This window comes from Rutidosis leptorrhynchoides, chromosome 9, assembly GCF_046630445.1.
Source record: "Rutidosis leptorrhynchoides isolate AG116_Rl617_1_P2 chromosome 9, CSIRO_AGI_Rlap_v1, whole genome shotgun sequence".
NCBI lineage: Eukaryota > Viridiplantae > Streptophyta > Magnoliopsida > Asterales > Asteraceae > Rutidosis > Rutidosis leptorrhynchoides.
The window spans coordinates 77191247-77210611 of NC_092341.1; the positions used below are offsets into that span (position 1 = coordinate 77191247).

The 19365-nt window shown below is 34.0% G+C and overlaps 1 non-coding gene across 1 annotated transcript; it reads right to left on the bottom strand.

Moving 5' to 3' along the window:
* Positions 1-2574: 2574 nt before the first annotated feature.
* Positions 2575-2681, bottom strand: LOC139869479 (small nucleolar RNA R71). Its single transcript, XR_011766087.1, has one exon. It is a non-coding gene; the product is annotated as a small nucleolar RNA R71 (small nucleolar RNA).
* Positions 2682-19365: the final 16684 nt, after the last annotated feature.

Genomic DNA, 19365 nt, shown 5'->3' on the forward strand with positions numbered 1-19365 from the left:
ATCATCATCATCATTCATCATCATAAAAGCCAAGTAAGTTAATCAAGTATAGTGGTCAAAACAATAGGTTGAATTGGATCAGCTGCTACGACCTCTACGTAAATCGAAAAGACACAAAATCAGTGGCCATGGCTCCGTATGGGTGTCCTCTAGTTGCTGACCAATTTCTAGACTCAAACTCGTCTTAGTTTGACCGTGGTGATGGTCTAAGTGCGAGTAGGTCCGAATTTTCAGCACAACGTTACAAAGGAGTATTGACTTTCGGAAGGCCATAGATCCTAAACCGTAACTCGGATTAAGACGAGGTCTAAACGGAAAATCATCTACTCGAACCGAGCTAACTGAAAATCAACTTCCAGTAGCCCAGGTGGTCTGATCAGATACGAAAATCAGTGGACATGTGCTCCAGTGGAGTTCTTGGTGCTCGATGCTCATCACGGTTCTCATCCTTGATGCTTGTAGCTTCAAGTGTACAACTCGTTGATGATTTAGCATTACTTTTGACCATGATTCACCATCAATACACAATATTTTAAGACCAAGTAAGAATACAACTCATTCATGAGTCTTAGATGGATGATGAACCAAGGTTACATCATATCCTTAGTCTTAACACTAATACAAGTCACAATAACAACTAAAGTTACAAACTTTACATCAATTTAACAAGTATGAACACAATCTAAGTCAAAAGAGGTGATGGAACCCTAAGCTAGAGAGCTTGGATCCATTTCACACAAATTACAAGGTTACAAAGCTAGAAAGCTTGAACCTTTAAGTGTTCTTGAAGATCTTGAAGCATAAAGGTTGGATCTTTAAGATATATGAAGATAACAAACACAAGTTTGAATCTTTTTCACAAAACAACATGATCAAAGCAAAAAGAACTTAGATCTAACAAAAAGATATGAAGATTCAAGCTAGAAAGCTTGCATCTTGATTGTTCTTGAAGATCTTGAAGCATAAAGCTTGGATCTTGAAGATGCATGAAGATTACAAATAAAAGTTTGAATCTTTATCATAAAATAGAAAGATTAAAGTATAAAAGAAGTAGATTTACAAAAGTTATGAAGATTCAAGCTAAAAGCTTGAATCTTCCATGTTCTTGAAAGATTCATGCTTGAATCAACAAGATATAAGTAAGATCAAAGCTAAAAGGAACTTTGATCTCCATAAAATGATGATGATGATCATGAATTTGAAAAGAAAAAGAAGAAGGAAAAGAAGACTTACAAGTAATGCTAGAAAGGAAAGAAAGAGAGAAAGAACAAGTGTGTGAAAAACCAAAATGATCAAGTGTGGAAATGAGAGCCTAAAGGCTAGTATTTATAAGCAAAGAGTGATCACATGGGTTGATGACATGGCAAGATCTAGGGTGGTGGTGGTGGACGGTTTATGGAGGGGGAGGGAAAGGACAAAAAGTTTACTTTTTGGCTAATGGTGTCTAAAGTGTGTCCTTTTGCTAGAATCTTATGTAACAAAGTTAATTATCCTTATCCATAATGCTAGTATGACTCACTAATTATTTATTTATTTATTTATTTATTATTATGGGCCACTAGTAAATATATTTGGGCTAATTAATTGGGTCACTAACTAGAGTATGGTGGGCTTGAGCCCAACAAGGTAAAAAGTCTAAAAAGGCTAACTATTGGGCTTTAGCAATTAAATAAATAAAATTAAGCATCTAAAGGCCCAAGTAATTATTATTATAAAATAATAATTAATATTTCGCTGTCCAAAAGTTCCGGTTCCGACAAAAGTCAAACGTACGCGCAGTCCGCGTTTTAATCGTAACGGCAAGTAACGCTAACGGTTATAAAGCATCCAATGGACAAGTTAAGCATTCTAATCATACCAAGGCACGTTCTAAAGTATATATGAATATAAAACACATGTTCCAAGGTTCCATAGTAATAAAGTAACGCAGTACGCACAAATACACAGTTTCGTAAAAATACAAGGCACAAAAGCAAGTCGAAAAAGCCGGGTCGTTACATCAAATTTCCGATAATCCATTTTTTGAACTCGACCTCACAATTGAGAATCCGGAGAATATTCAGGGACGATTCATAGATCCTGAACCATTAAATTTTCCTCCAGAACCACCAATCATTCAAACAGAGATTGTTGAGGAACAAACCATTAAATCAAAATCCTCTAGTGATTCCGATTCAACAAATTCAAGTATGGAGAATCTAGAACCTTTAAGTATGGAAGACCGAATGAGAGCTAAACGCACTGGCCAAGGTCACGCAATTACTCATCCAGACATTAATGCGCCAGATTATGAAATCAAAGGACAAATTCTACACATGGTGACTAATCAATGCCAATTTAGTGGTGCGCCGAAGGAAGATCCAAATGAACATCTTCGTACCTTTAATAGGATCTGCACTCTATTTAAAATAAGAGAAGTTGAGGATGAACAGATATATCTCATGTTATTTCCCTGGACTTTAAAGGGAGAAGCTAAAGATTGGTTGGAATCGTTACCTGAAAGGGGCGATTGATACATGGGACGTTTTAGTTGAAAAATTTCTTAAACAATTCTTTCTGGCATCTAAAGCCGTAAGACTTCAAGGAGAAATTGTTACGTTCACACAGAAACCGAATGAAACTCTATATGAGGCATGGACTAGATTTGAAAAGTTATTAAGAGGATGTCCGCAACATGGTTTAGACACCTGTCAAATAGTACAAATATTCTACTAAGGATGCGACATCATTACAAGAAAAGACATCGATATAGCAGTTGGTGGTTCCATTATGAAGAAAACCGAAACTGATGCTTACAAAATTATTGATAACACTGCTTCCCACTCACATGAGTGGCACCAAGAAAAAGATATCGTTAGATCATCTAAAGCAGCTAGAGCCGATTCTAGCCATGACTTAGATTCCATTTCCGCAAAGATAGATGCTGTCGAGAGACAAATGGAAAAGATGACTAAAGATATTCACTCAATACGAATTAGTTGTGAGCAGTGTGGAGGACCACATTTGACAAAAGATTGTCTCAGTATTGAACTAACAATGGAACAAAGAGAGAATATTTCATACATAAACCAAAGGTCTGGAAATAATTATCAGAATAATTATCAACCGCCAAGACCGATTTACAATCAAAACCAGAACTATAACCGAAATATTCCATACAACAACCAACAAGGTCCTAGCAATCAACAAGTATCTAACAATACTTACAACCAGTAAAGACCTAATTTTCAAAACAAACCACCACAAATCGATGATAAAAAGCCAAATTTAGAAGATATGATGACGAAGCTAGTTGAAACTCAAACGCAGTTTTTCACATCTCAGAAACAAACCAATGAACAAAATGCTCAAGCATTTAGAAATAAACAAGCTTCTATTCAAAATCTGGAACAAGAAGCAAGTAACCTAGCAAGGTTAATAGGTGAAAGAAAACCGGAAAGTTTACCTAGTGATTCAAATGCTAACCCCCGGAATGAAACAGCTAAAGCTATTACCACAAGAAGTGGTACAACACTTAAACCACCTGAAATACCTGTAACTTCTGATGAAGCTATTCCTACTCCACAAGAACCACAACCTGAACAAGATAAGAAAAAAGAACCGGTAGTTGAAAAGGTTAATGAAGATAACACAGCTAAGGATAAACCTTATGTTAAACCATACCAACCACCACTTCCTTACCCAAGTAAAATGAAGAAAGAGAAACTTGAAGCCGAGCAATCCAAATTCTTGGATATGTTTAAACAGATAAATGTAAATCTTCCTTTCATTGATGTGATTTCAGGAATGCCTAGATATGCTAAATTCTTGAAAGATCTAATCACAAATAGAAAGAAAATGGAAGAACTCTCGGCCGTTACTATGAATGCTAATTGTTCAGCAGTGCTGTTGAATAAGATACCAGAAAAATTATCTGATCCAGGAAGTTTCACAATTCCATGTTTTCTGGGTAGTCTTAGTTCAATAGAAGCATTGGCAGACTTAGGTGCTAGTATAAATTTAATGTCGTATTCACTATACGCTAAACTAGACCTTGAAGAATTGAAACCAACAAGAATAAGCATACAGCTAGCCGATCGATCAATAAAATATCCTAGAGGAATAATGGAGAACATGCTAGTTAAAGTTGGTACTTTAGTATTTCCAGTAGATTTTGTTGTTCTGGACATGGAAGAAGATTCTCAAGTTCCTCTCATATTAGGAAGACCATTCTTAAACACGGCTAAAGCAATGATAGACGTGTTCGGTAAGAAATTGACCCTAAGTATAGAGGACGAGAGTGTTACCTTTTCAGTTAATAGAGCAATGCAACAACCGCAATCTGCAGATGATACATGTTATTATATTCAAACTATAGATTCACATGGAGAATTGTTAGAAGAATTTTCAGAATTACAAGGAACAGGAGAATGTTCTTTAGGAGAAGGAACTGAACAAATTGATGAAGCTGAAATGTTAGCTACACTAATAGCTAATGGATATGAACCAACAACAGAAGAAATTCAAATGCTAAAAGAAGAAGACAGATATCGATATAAATCATCGATAGAAGAACCACCGACATTAGAGTTAAAGCCACTTCCAAACCATTTGGAATACGCTTATTTACATGGTGAATCTGAATTACCTGTAATAATATCGTCTTCTCTTACTGAAAATGAGAAATCACAACTCATTTCTGTGATGAAAGCTCATAAACCAGCCATTGCATGGAAGATTCATGATATTAAAGGAATAAGTCCTTCGTATTGCACACATAAAATCCTTATGAAATAAGGTCATAAAACGTATGTGCAACGCCAACGAAGACTAAATCCTAATATGCAAGATGTTGTTAAAAAAGAAATTATTAAACTGTTAGACGCAGGTCTAATTTATCCAATCTCTGATAGTCCATGGGTAAGCCCAGTTCAATGCGTGCCTAAGAAGGGTGGCATAACTGTCATTACAAATAAGAAAAATGAGCTTATTCCTACTAGGACTGTAACAGGATGGCGTGTATGTATTGATTATAGAAAATTAAATGACGCCACCAGAAAAGATCACTTTTCCTTACCTTTTATTGATCAAATGTTGGAAAGATTAGCCGGAAATAGTTATTATTGTTTTCTTGATGGATTTTCCGGATATTTTCAAATTCCAATAGCACCCGAAGATCAAGAGAAAACCACGTTCACGTGCCCTTATGGTACTTTTGCTTACAAACGCATGCCATTTGGACTTTGCAACGCCCCTGCAACCTTTCAAAGGTGTATGATGGCGATTTTTCACGACATGATAGAAGAATGCATGGAAGTTTTCATGGATGACTTTTCAGTCTTCGGTGATACATTTGAATCATGTCTAGTTAATCTTGAACGAATGCTGATTAGATGCGAACAATCAAATCTAGTACTTAATTGTGAGAAATGCCATTTCATGGTTAAAGAAGGCATCGTTCTTGGACATAAAATTTCAAAAGAAGGAATTGAAGTGGATAGAGCTAAAATAAATGTAATTGCTAAACTTCCACATCCCACCAATGTTAGAGGAGTTAGGAGTTTTCTAGGGCATACCGGTTTTTACCGACGTTTCATAAAAGATTTTTCTAAAATTGCCACTCCTATGAATAAACTCCTAGAAAAGGATGCTCCATTCATCTTTTCAGATGAATGTATCAAATCTTTTAATATTCTTAAAGAGAAACTTACTAATGCACCGATCATGATAACACCAAATTGAAATCTACCATTTGAACTAATGTGCGATGCAAGTGATTTTGCAATGGGAACCGTTTTAGGACAAAGGATTGAAAAACGATTTCAACCTATATATTATGCTAGTAAGACGTTACAAGGAGCACAAACAAATTATACAACTACTGAAAAAGAACTCCTTGCTATTGTCTTTGCTTTTGACAAATTTCGATCATATATCGTTCTAGCTAAAACGGTGGTCTATACCGACCATTCTGCTCTTAGATACCTATTTTCGAAACAAGATGCTAAACCAAGATTAATCTGTTGGATCTTACTCTTACAAGAGTTCGATATTGAAATCCGAGATAAAAAAGGAGCAGAAAATTTCGCCGCTGATCATCTTTCTCGTCTTGAAAATCCTGAATTAGAAGTTCTAAATGAATCGGCCATACAAGACAACTTTCCTGATGAATATCTATTGAAGATAGATTATAATGAAATCCCATGGTTTGCAGACTATGCAAACTACTTAGTTTGCAGATTCCTTGAAAAAGGATTGTCGTACCAAAAACGAAAGAAATTCTTCAGTGATATAAAACACTATTTCTGGGAAGATCCACATTTGTTTAAAATTTGTCCCGATGGAATAATACGGCGATGTGTATTTGGAAATGAAGCTAGTAAAATCTTAAACCATTGTCACACAGGACCAACAGGAGGGCATTATGGGCCTCAACTAATAGAAAGAAAAGTTTATGATGCTGGATTCTATTGGCCTACAATTTACAAAGACGCACACCTTCTTTGCAAATCCTGTGATGCTTGTCAAAGGGCCGAAAAAATAAGTCAATGTGATGAAATGCCACAAAATGTCATTCAAGTATGTGAAGTATTTGACATTTGGGGTATTGACTTTATGGGTCCATTTCCAAAATCTCATAATAATCTCTACATTCTCGTTGCCATTGATTATGTATCTAAATGGGCGGAAGCACAAGCTCTCCCAACTAATGATGCACGAGTTGTAGTCAACTTTTTAAAACGTCTTTTTGCAAGGTTTGGAACACCGAAAGCTTTAATAAGTGATCGGGGTACTCATTTCTGTAATAATCAACTTGAGAAAGTTCTTAAAAGATATGAAGTAACTCATAAAATCTCCACTGCTTATCATCCACAAACAAGTGGACAAGTTGAAAATACCAACCGAGCTTTAAAACGTATTCTAGAGAAAACCGTAGGATCAAATCCGAAGGAATGGTCCATTAAATTGGAGGATGCACTCTGGGCTTTTAGAACAGCCTACAAAACTCCAATTGGAACCACACCTTTTAGACTCGTTTACGGAAAAGCATGTCATCTTCCAGTAGAAATTGAACACGAAGCATTTTGGGCTTTGAAGACATGTAATCTTGATTTACATGAAGCTGGACGTCTACGATTAAGTCAACTAAACGAATTAGAAGAATTAAGACATGAAGCATACGAAAATTCGTTAATCTATAAAGAAAGAACGAAGAAATGGCATGATAAAAGAATCAGAAGTTTAAAAGAATTTAAAGAAGGAGACAGAGTTCTTCTTTTCAATTCACGATTCAAGCTATTTCCTGGAAAATTGAAATCAAGATGGTCTGGACCATTCATAGTCAAAAGAGTTTTCCCATACGGAACGACAGAATTAATAAATTCAAATGAGATTGAATTTAAAGTTAATGGTCACAGATTTAAACACTACATAGATAGTCCAATGGAAGTTGACAACGAAGTTAATCACAATTTCGATACCACAGCTAACTAAGTGTGGGGAGAATCAAGTCTTTAAAGGATAATATATATTTCTGTTAGAGTTAGATTGTCTGTTTTCGTGTAGTTCTCGAAAATGGAACCCGAATGGTCTTTCCCTAGCAGACCCTAAAGAACTAGTCTTCTCCCCCCATTCTGAATTTTTATTTTTTTTAGGAAATGAAGACTGCCCGTGAACTAAACCATGGTCTAATGCTACACGCTTTGATCACTAAACGTAATAATGACACACTACCGAGTGAAATAGTATCAGTAATCAGAGAAAGATTGGACGGAGTAAGAAAAGAATCCAGATGCGAAGATAATAAGTTACAATTCGGTAAAGGAAAATCAAAATCCGCAGCGAAAAGAAGAGTACGACACCTAGAAAGATGTCACAAATGCGGAAAATGGCCACATGGAGGTAAATGTTCAAATAATCAAACTTATTCAAATACCGAATTTGTTACTTTATGCAGAGACGGACCGTTCATATGTTTAGAAGAAAAAACACTGAATGCTCGAGGTTACGCCTATGTAGCCATGGAAAACCAATTAAACCGACTATCTTATGAATGAGATAGATTATATAACTAAGAATACTATCTCACGAGTAAGTCTGTACAGTTTTTATTTTTTTTTATTTTTTTTATTTTTAACCTTTTGATAATAAACGCTAATTTGTTTGCTATAAAGTATTAAATTGGTATTGAATAAAATTAGGTTTGGCAACCGAAATTATTGATATCATTCAAAAATTTGTTACATCACTGCAAAATTTAACGTTTATTCTTAAGGTATAAATATCTTTAATCAATCAACCCAAAATATTTCAAAAATTTGTCATGAGTTAAATTAGGTCATGGAACCGAAATTACTTTACCGAAAAGAGGGGCGCATGTTTTTGATAATATTTGATTGATTAAAGTGGGATAAAAGACCAAAAAGATTTTTAATTTTATTTTTACCATGTTTTTAAAATTAATATATAAATCTTAAATTAATATTGTGAACTCTGTAAAATCAATATATTTAAGTTTGTCAATATTTAAAAAATTAATCTTTTTAATATAAGTTTGTATGTTTAAAAACAAAAATATAATATAAGTTTGGTGTGAATTTTTAATTTTTATTATATGAATTCTTAATTTTATGCATTTTAAATTTAAGTTTGGTATGAATTTAAAAACAAAAATTTACTTTATTTCGCTAAGTTAAAAATATGATTTTTAAAATTCGTCGTGAGTTGAAGACTAGGTCTTTGAACCGAAATTGCTTTACCCAAGGGAGAGACGAGAACTTTTATTATCATTATTTTTAATCTTATTGAATTAAAGTATGCCAAAAATATTAAAAAAAAACCCAAAAAACTTAGCTTTTAAAACAATCACTACAAAAAGACAAATTTTAAAATTTTGTCGAAGGACGGACTAGGACATCGATCTGAAACGACCTCGTCCTAAATAATAAGGGAAACAAAATTTTAAAATTAATTACTTAATTGTTTTAATTAGTATAAGATGTTTAAAAAAAAAATACAAACTCCGCGACTCGCGGAGTTTGAAGGGTCAAACACCGCGACTCGCGGAGGGACCAAAAGCCAGAAAAAAATAAAAACGTAAACTGATCAGTCCACACACCACACCACAAAAATACTGCGAAATAAAACCCGAGAAAACACTCCCAAATTCACAATTTTTCACCGTTAATCATCAAATCTTTTACTAAAATCATGTTAAGAAGGATGCTATCAAGGAATTACTCAAGAAAAACGGTAAATTTCTACACCTAAACACCATTTAATCCTAAAATTGGTGTTCTTGAGCAATTTTATACCCAATTCGATTTTGATGCTTTTTAGTGTAATTATGCTTAAATTGCTTATGTATTATGCTTGTATAACCTAGATTGATGCTATTTAACATGATTAGAAGCCTTAAACTTCAAATTTTGAGTAATCTAGGGTTTGTGTTCTTGAGCAATTTGAGGCTTTTTGATATAAACAGGTTATGGCCGATTTTTGTCATGAATTGTTGCTAAATTAAGTAGTGTAACATGTTTAGGTAGTTAAATGATCCAAACTTTGAGCCTAAACATGATTTTGAGAATTAAAGTGGACTTTTTTAAGTGTAAAATTCATGAACTTGATTTTTGGAAAATAATGCCATTTAAAACTTGTTTAATTGCTAGTAATGATTATTTTGACATATTATTTGAGTTGAATGCTTATGAACTTGGTGATCATTTTCGTATATGCTTATTTGAAAAAGTGTAGATTTGATAAAAATATGAAAATGAGCATAAGTTTGATATAAATTGATCATGTCATTGTAATTATTTTGATTGATGATTTTGCTGACACTAATGCATATTTGGATGCACAAAAATTGTGTTTGATGTGTTTTGCAGACTGAAAGGGGTGAATCTTCATCCCAAGCTCGCAATGCTCCTGCTGAGAATACGGAACAACAGGAGGTGGATAACTACTACAAACAAGATATACCTCATCCAGTCATGACATTTTCTGATATGCACTTGGAAGATTTGCACCCGAACCTGAGATTTGACAGACTTTGGATAGATTATCCAAAATACCAAAGGGGTTTGCATACTCTTCATTCTAAAGCTGTTGAAGTACCTAGGGTAATAGAATGGGCACCATTAGAAGCTGTAGAATTGGCCGGGCCAATTAGGGAATTACTTACACAGAGGTATGGTAATTCTACTTTTAACGATTGGGTACGTTTATTCAACATGCGTAGACCTGTATATAAAGTATGGTGTGAAGAATTGTTGTGTAGTATAGAAATAAATGATCGGGTAGCTAGTTTAACCGATCGATCTTTTATTAGATTTTTGTTAGGAGGTTCGATGCGCCACATGTCTTTACTAGACATGGCTCAGGCTTTACGTATATATACGCCCGAGGAGTTAGCATCTGCCGATTGTAGAGGGTTGATACTAAATGGTAGAAAGATAGACGAAAATTTTGATACGCATGGTGTATGGAGTCAAATGACTAGCCATCACTGATTTAAAGGGGGAAATTACTCTTATTTGGATATAGAAAGAGCAGAGTTAAGAGTAATTCATAGGTTTTTTGCTAATTTGATTACACAAAGAGGTAAGAATAAGAAAAAGGTAAATGAACAGGATTTGTTTTACCACATGTGTATTCGAGACCCACAAAGTGCTGTAAGTATACCTTATTGTGTGGGTTATTATTTATCAGCTATGGTTAGGGGGATGAGACCGCATAGCATAATAGGAGGTGGTATATTTATTACTTTGATTGCTGAATATCTCGGTGTGGATATAAGTCGGGGGGAATTATTAGTCGAAGAACCAGAACCCCGCGATACAATAGGTTTAAATGTATACCATGGTGCGAAGGTTTTGAAGAGGCGAAATAACGCCGCAGTACGATATAATGGTAGATATCCACAGGTTGAGAGAAACTAACAGCCAGGTAATGTGGGAGGAGGAAATGAAATGACAAAAATGCAAAGGTTTATAGCTTCACAAGAGTACGAAAATGCTAGACATCGAGCATTTGAAGATTGGCAAGTTCATCAAAACCAAATCATAGCTTATTGCCAACAAATAGGTAGAAACTATATTCCTACTCCATCGCCCGTATTTCCTCCCTGGTCTATAGAGATCCAACCACCGTATCCTACGTATAACCCAGCCGAAGCATTTTATAACACATACGATTTTGCATGGAACCCCTACTGGTATCAGTATCATCCCTAGTCTACTTAGTTTTATTTATTTTATTATTTGTAATGTTGATACATTTAATACTTATGTTAATATTGTAATAGTTTTTTATAATTTTCTAATTTTTTTTATTAGATTTTAATAATGTTTGAATGTGGGGTAATATACCAAACTTCAAAAATATGTATATATGTTTGCAGTTTATCTTATGTACACAACAGGGTAAAACAACGCATTTTCAAAGACTGGCATGAAGTTCAGCAAAAGCAACTAATTTTGACGACAAGATGCAAAATATATGTGAAATAACAACAAGACGGAATAAACAATGATGTGCACCATTTATCATTCAACACAAACACAAATATGTTTGGAAACTTTGGTAAAATTTAATCATTTCTACGCTAATCACCCTCAATAATTTAAATTGTTACTGATTTCTTGCAAATGAGGGCATTGCAAGATCTTAAGTGTGAGAAGGGGTTAAATTCTTTCGGATTTTTAAAAATTTTTATCTTAAACACTTGGTTACCATTAAAAATACTAGTAAAGCAGTAGTTGTATTAGAATCTAGTGCTCTCTGATAATAAAGAACAGCCCTAGTCTTATATACTGACTACCCAATTCTAGTAATATTTTTTAAAAAAAAAAAAAAAAATTTCAATTAAATGAACTCAAAATCATGTTTATACATATTTATGAACGATAAAACTAGGTGTTACCTCGGAAAGGACATAAATATGTATAAACACCTAGTTTTATCGTTCATAAATATGTATAAACATGATTTTGAGTTCATTTAATTGAAATTTTTTTTTTTTTTTTTTTAAAATATTACTAGAATTGGGTAGTCAGTATATAAGACTAGGGCTGTTCTTTATTATCAGAGAGCACTAGATTCTAATACAACTACTGCTTTACTAGTATTTTTAATGGTAATCAAGTGTATAAAGTAAAAAAATTTAAAATCCGAAAGAATTTAACCCCTTCCCACACTTAAGATCTTGCAATGCCCTCATTTGCAAGAAATCAGTAACAATTTAAATTATTGAGGGTGATTTGTGTGAAAATGATTAAATTTTACCAAAGTTTCCAAATATATTGGCGTTTGTTTGCTGAATGATAAATGGTGCACATCATTTGTTCATTCCGTCTTGTTGTTATTTCACATATATTTTGCATCTTGTCGTCAAAATTAGTTGCTTTTGCTGAACTTAATGCCAGTCTTTGAAAATGCGTTGTTTTACCCTGTTGTGTACATAAGATAAACTGCAAACATATATACATATTTTTGAAGTTTGGTATATTACCTCACATTCAAAAATTATTAAAATCTAAGAATAAAAGTTAGACAATTATAAAAACTATTACAATATTAACAAAAGTATTAAACGTATCAATCATTACAAATTACACAATAAAAAAAACTAAGTATACTAGGGATGATAGTGATACCAATAGGGGTTCCAGGCATAACCATAGGTGCTATAGAATGCTTCGGCAGGGTTATACGTAGGATACGGTGGCTGCATCTCTATAGACCAGGTTGGGAAGATGGGTTTCGGTGTAGGAATATAGTTTCTACCTATATGTTGGCAATGAGCTATGATTTGGTTCTGATGAACTTGCCAATCTTCAAATGCTCTCTGTCTAGCATTTTCGTACTCCTGAGAAGCTATAAACCTTTGCATTTTTTGCATCTCATTCCCCCCTCCTACATTACCTTGTTGTTGGTTTCTCTCAACCTGTGGATGTCTACCATGGTATGGTACTGCGGCGTTATTTCGCCTCTTCAAAACTTTCGCACCATGGTATACATTTAAACCTATAGTATCGCGGGGTTCTGGTTCTTCCACTAATAATCCCCCCCGACTTATATCCACACCGAGATATTCAGCAATCAAAGTAATAAAAATACCACCTCCTATTATGCTATGCGGTCTCATCCCCCGAACCATAGCTGATAAATAATAACCCACACAATACGGTATACATACAGCGCTTTGTGGGTCTCGAATACACATATGGTAAAACAAATCCTGTTCATTTACTTTTTCCTTGTTCTTACCCCTTTGTGTAATCGAATTAGCTAAAAACCTATGAATTACTCTTAATTCGGCTCTATCTATATCCAAATAAGAGTAATTTCCCCCTTTGAAACGGTGATGGCTTGTCATTTGACTCCACACATCGTGTGTATCAAAATTTTCATCTATCTTTCTACCGTTTAGTATCAACCCTCTACAATCGGCAGATGCTAACTCCTCAGGCGTATATATACGTAAAGCCTGAGCCATGTCCAGTAAAGACATGTGGCACATCGAACCGCCTAACAAAAATCTAATAAAAGAACGATCGGTTAAACTAGCTACCCGATCATTCAACTCTATACTACACAACAATTCTTCACACCATACTTTATATACAGGTCTACGCATGGTGAATAAACGTACCCAGTCATTAAAAGTAAAATTACCATACCTCTGTACAAGTAATTCTCTAATTGGCCCGGCCAATTCTACAGCTTCTAAGGGTCCCCATTCTATGACCCTCGGTACCTCAACAACCTTAGAATGAAGAGTATGCAAACCCCTTTGATATTTTGGATAATCTATCCAAAGTCTGTCATATCTCAGGTTCGGGTGCAACTCTTCCAAGTGCATATCAGAAAAGGTCATGACTGGATGAGGTATATCCTGCTTGTAGTAGTTATCCACCTCCTGTTGTTCCGCATTTTTAGCAGGAGCATTGCGAGCTTGGGATGAAGATTCACCCCTTTCAGTCTGCAAAACACATCAAACCCAATTTTTGTGCATCCAAATATGCATTAGTGTCAGCAAAATCATCAATCAAAATAATTACAATGACATTATCAATTTATATCAAACTTAAGCTCATTTTCATATTTTCATCAAATCTACACTTTTTCAAATAAGCATATACGAAAATGTTCGCCAAGTTCATAAGCATTCAACTCAAATAACATGTCAAAATAAACATTACTAGCAATTAAACAAGTCTCAAATGGCATTATCTTTCAAAAATCAAGTTCATGAATTTTTAGACTTGAAAAAGTCCACTTTAATTCTCAAAATCATGTTTAGGCTCAAAGTTTGGATCATTTAACTACCTAAACATGTTACACTACTTAATTTAGCAACAATTCATGACAAAAATCGGCCATAACCTGTTTATATCAAAAAGCCCCAAATTTGTTCAAGAACACAAACCCTAGATTACTCAAAATTCGAAGTTTAAGGCTTCTAATCATGTTAAACAGCATCAATCTAGGTTATACAAGCATAATACATAAACAATTTAAGCCTAATTACACTAAAAAGCATCAAAATCAAATTGGGGAAAAAATTGCTCAAGAACACTAATTTCGAATTAAATGGTGTTTAGGTGTATAAATTTACCGTTTTTCTTGAGTAATTCCTAGATTGCATCCTTCTCAACATGATTTTAGTAAAAGATTTGGTGATTAACGGTTAAAAATTGTGATTTTGGGGGTGTTTTTGGGTGTTTTTTCGGCAGTTTTTCGCTGTGTTTTCTGTTGTGGGGAGTGAAACTGATCAGTTCTTGCGTTATATTTTTTTCTGTAAATTGGTCCTCCCTCGACTCGCGGGGATTAAACCTCCAAACTCCGCGAGTCGCGGAGTTTGCTATTTTTTTTTTATATCTTATACTAATTAAAACAATTAAGTAATTAATTTTAAAATTTTGTTTCCCTTGTTATTTAGGACGAGGTCGTTTCGGATCGATGTCCTAGTCCGTCCCTCGACAAAATTTTAAAATTTGTCTTTTTGTAGCGATTGTTTTAAAAGCTAAGATTTTTGGGTTTTTTAATGTTTTTGGCATACTTTAATTCAATAAGATTAAAAATAATGATATTAAAAGTTCTCGTCCCTCCCTCGGGTAAAGCAATTTCGGTTCAAAGACCTAGTCTTCAACTTACGACGAATTTTAAAAATCATATTTTTAACTTAATGAGATAAAGTAAATTTTTGTTTTTAAATTCACACAATTTAAATATAAAATTCAAAATTAATATTAAAAATTCACACCAAACTTAAAATTTGAAATGCATAAAATTAAAATTTCATATTTTAAAAATTCACACCAAACTTAATTTAAAAATTCATATTATAAATTCACACCAAACTTATATTATGGTTCAAATATTTACAATTTTAAATATATTGTTTTTATAAAGTTTACAATATTAATTTAAGATTTAAATATTAATTTTAAAAACATGGTAAAAATAAAATTAAAAATCTTTTTGGCTTTTTATCCCACTTTAATCAATCAAATATTATCAAAAATATGTGCCCCTCTTTTCGGTAAAGTAATTTCGGTTCCAAGACCTAATTTAACTCATGACGAATTTTTGAAATATTTTGGGTTGATTGTTTAAAGATATTTATACCTTAAGAATAAACGTTAAATTTCGCAGTGATGTAATAAATTTTTGTATGATATCAATAATTTCGGTCGCCAAACCTAATTTTATTTAATACCAATTTAATACTTTTTAGCGAACAAATTAGCGTTTATTATCAAAAGGTTAAAAATAAAAAAAATAAAATAAAAACTGTACAGACATACCTGTGAAATAGATTTCTTAGTTATATGATCTATCCCATTAGTAAGATAGTCGGTTTAATTGGTTTTCCATAGCTACATACGCGTAACCTCGAGCATTCAGTGTCTTTTCTTCTAAACATATGAACGGTCCGTCTCTGCATAAAGTAACAAATTCGGTATTTGAATAGGTTTGATTATTTGAACATTTACCTCCATGTGACCATTTTCCGCATTTGTGACATCTTTCTAGGTGTCGTGCTCTTCTTTTCGCTGCGGATTTTGATTTTCCTTTACCAATTTGTAACTTATTATCTTCGCATCTGGATTCTTTTCTAACTCCGTCCATTCTTTCTCTGATTACTGATACTAATTCACTCGGTAGTATGTCATTATTACGTTTAGTGATCATTAGACCATGGTTTAGTTCACAGGCAGTCTTCATTTCGTAAAAACCTAAAAAAAATAAAAATTCAGAATGGGGGGAGAAGACTAGTTCTTTAGGGTCTGCTAGGGAAAGACCATTCGGGTTCCATTTTCGAGAACTACACGAAAATAGATAATCTAACTCTAACAGAAATACATATTATCCTTTAAAGACTTGATTCTCCCCACACTTAGTTAGCTGTGGTGTCGAAATTGTGATTAACTTCGTTGTCGACTTCCATCGGACCATGTATGTAATGTTTAACTCTGTAACCATTAACTTTAAATTCAATCCCATTTGAATTTATTAATTCTATCGTTCCGTATGGAAAAACTCTTTTGACTATGAATGGTCCAGACCATCTTGATTTCAATTTTCCAGGAAATAGCTTGAATCGTGAATTGAAAAGAAGAACTCTGTCTCCTTCTTTAAATTCTTTTGAACTTCTGATTCTTTTATCATGCCATTTCTTCGTTCTTTCTTTATAGATTAACGAATTTTCGTATGCTTCATGTCTTAATTCTTCTAATTCATTTAGTTGACTTAATCGTAAACGTCCGGCTTCATGTAAATCAAGATTACATATCTTCAAAGCCCAAAATGCTTTGTGTTCAATTTCTACTGGAAGATGACATGCTTTTCCATAAACAAGTCTAAAAGGTGTGGTTCCAATTGGAGTTTTGTAGGCTGTTCTAAAAGCCCAGAGTGCATCCTCCAATTTAATGGACCATTCCTTTGGATTTGATCCTACGGTTTTCTCTAGAATACGTTTTAAAGCTCGGTTGGTATTTTCAACTTGTCCACTTGTTTGTGGATGATATGCGGTGGAGATTTTATGAGTTACTCCATATCTTTTAAGAACTTTCTCAAGTTGATTATTACAGAAATGAGTACCCCGATCACTTATCAAAGCTTTCGGTGTTCCAAACCTTGCAAAAAGACGTTTTAAAAAGTTGACTACAACTCGTGCATCGTTAGTTGGGAGAGCTTGTGCTTCTGCCCATTTAGATACATAATCAATGGCTACGAGTATATATAGATTATTATGAGATTTTGGAAATAGACCCATAAAGTCAATACTCCAAATGTCAAATACTTCACATACTTGGATGACATTTTGTGGCATTTCATCACGTTGACTTATTTTTCCGGCCCTTTGACATGCATCACAGGATTTGCAAAGAAGGTGTGCATCTTTGTAAATTGTAGGCCAATAGAATCCAGCTTCATAAACTTTTCTTGCTGTTAGTTGAGGCCCAAAATGCCCTCCTGTTGGTCCTGTGTGACAATGGTTTAATATTTTACTAGCTTCATCTCCAAATACACATCGGCGTATTATTCCATCGGGATAACTTTTAAACAGATGTGGATCTTCCCAGAAATAGTGTTTTATATCACTGAAGAATTTCTTTCGTCTTTGGTACGATAATCCTTTTTCAAGGAATCCACATACTAAATAATTTGCATAGTCTGCAAACCATGGGATTTCTTTATAATCTATCTTCAATAGATATTCATCAGGAAAGTTGTCTTGTATGGCCGATTCATTTAGAACTTCTAATTCGGGATTTTCAAGACGAGAAAGATGATCAGCGGCGAGATTTTCTGCTCCTCTTTTATCTCGGATTTCAATATCAAACTCTTGTAAGAGTAAGATCCAACGGATTAATCTTGGTTTAGCATCTTGTTTTGAAAATAAGTATCTAAGAGCAGAATGGTCGGTATAGACCACCGTTTTTGCTAGAACGAGATATGATCGAAATTTGTCAAAAGCAAAGACAATAGCAAGGAGTTCTTTTTCAGTAGTTGTATAGTTCGTTTGTGCTCCTTGTAACGTCTTACTAGCATAATATATAGGTTGAAATCGTTTTTCAATCCTTTGTCCTAAAACGGCTCCCATTGCAAAATCACTTGCATCGCACATTAGTTCAAATGGTAGATTCCAATTTGGTGTTATCATGATCGGCGCATTAGTGAGTTTTTCTTTAAGAATATTAAAAGATTTGATACACTCATCTAAAAAGATGAATGGAGCATCCTTTTCTAGGAGTTTATTCATAGGAGTGGCAATTTTAGAAAAATCTTTTATGAAACGTCGGTAAAAACTGGCATGCCCTAGAAAACTCCTAACTCCTCTAACATTGGTGGGATGTGGAAGTTTAGCAATTACATCTACTTTAGCTCTATCCACTTCAATTCCTTCTTTTGAAATTTTATGTCCAAGAACGATGCCTTCTTTAACCATGAAATGGCATTTCTCCCAATTAAGTACTAGATTTGATTGTTCGCATCTAATAAGCATTCGTTCAAGATTAACTAGACATGATTCAAATGTATCACCGAAGACTGAAAAGTCATCCATGAATACTTCCATGCATTCTTCTATCATGTCATGAAAAATCGCCATCATACACCTTTGAAAGGTTGCAGGGGCGTTACGATGTCCAAATGGCATGCGTTTGTAAGCAAAAGTACCATAAGGGCACGTGAATGTGGTTTTCTCTTGATTTTCGGGTGCTATTGAAATTTGAAAATATCCGGAAAATCCATCTAGAAAACAATAGTAACTATTTCCGGCTAATCTTTCCAACATTTGATCTATGAAAGGTAAGGGAAAGTGATCTTTTCTGGTGGTGTCATTTAATTTTCTATAATCAATACACACACGCCATCCTGTTACAGTCCTAGTAGGAATAAGCTCATTTTTCTCATTTGTAATGACAGTCATGCCACCCTTCTTAGGCACGCATTGAACTGGGCTTACCCATAGACTATCAGAGATTGGATAAATTAGACCTGCGTCTAGCAGTTTAATAATCTCTTTCTTAACTACATCTTGCATATTAGGATTTAGTCTTCGATGGCGTTGCACATACGTTTTATGACCTTCTTCCATAAGGATTTTATGTGTGCAATACGAAGGACTTATTCCTTTAATATCATGAATCTTCCATGCAATGGCTGGTTTATGAGCTTTCAACACAGAAATGAGTTGTGATTTCTCATTTTCAGTAAGAGAAGACGATATTATTACAGGTAATTCAGATTCACCATGTAAATAAGCATATTCCAAATGGTTTGGAAGTGGCTTTAACTCTAATTTCGGAGGTTCTTCTATCGATGATTTGTATCGATATCTGTCTTCTTCTTTTAGCATTTGAATTTCTTCTG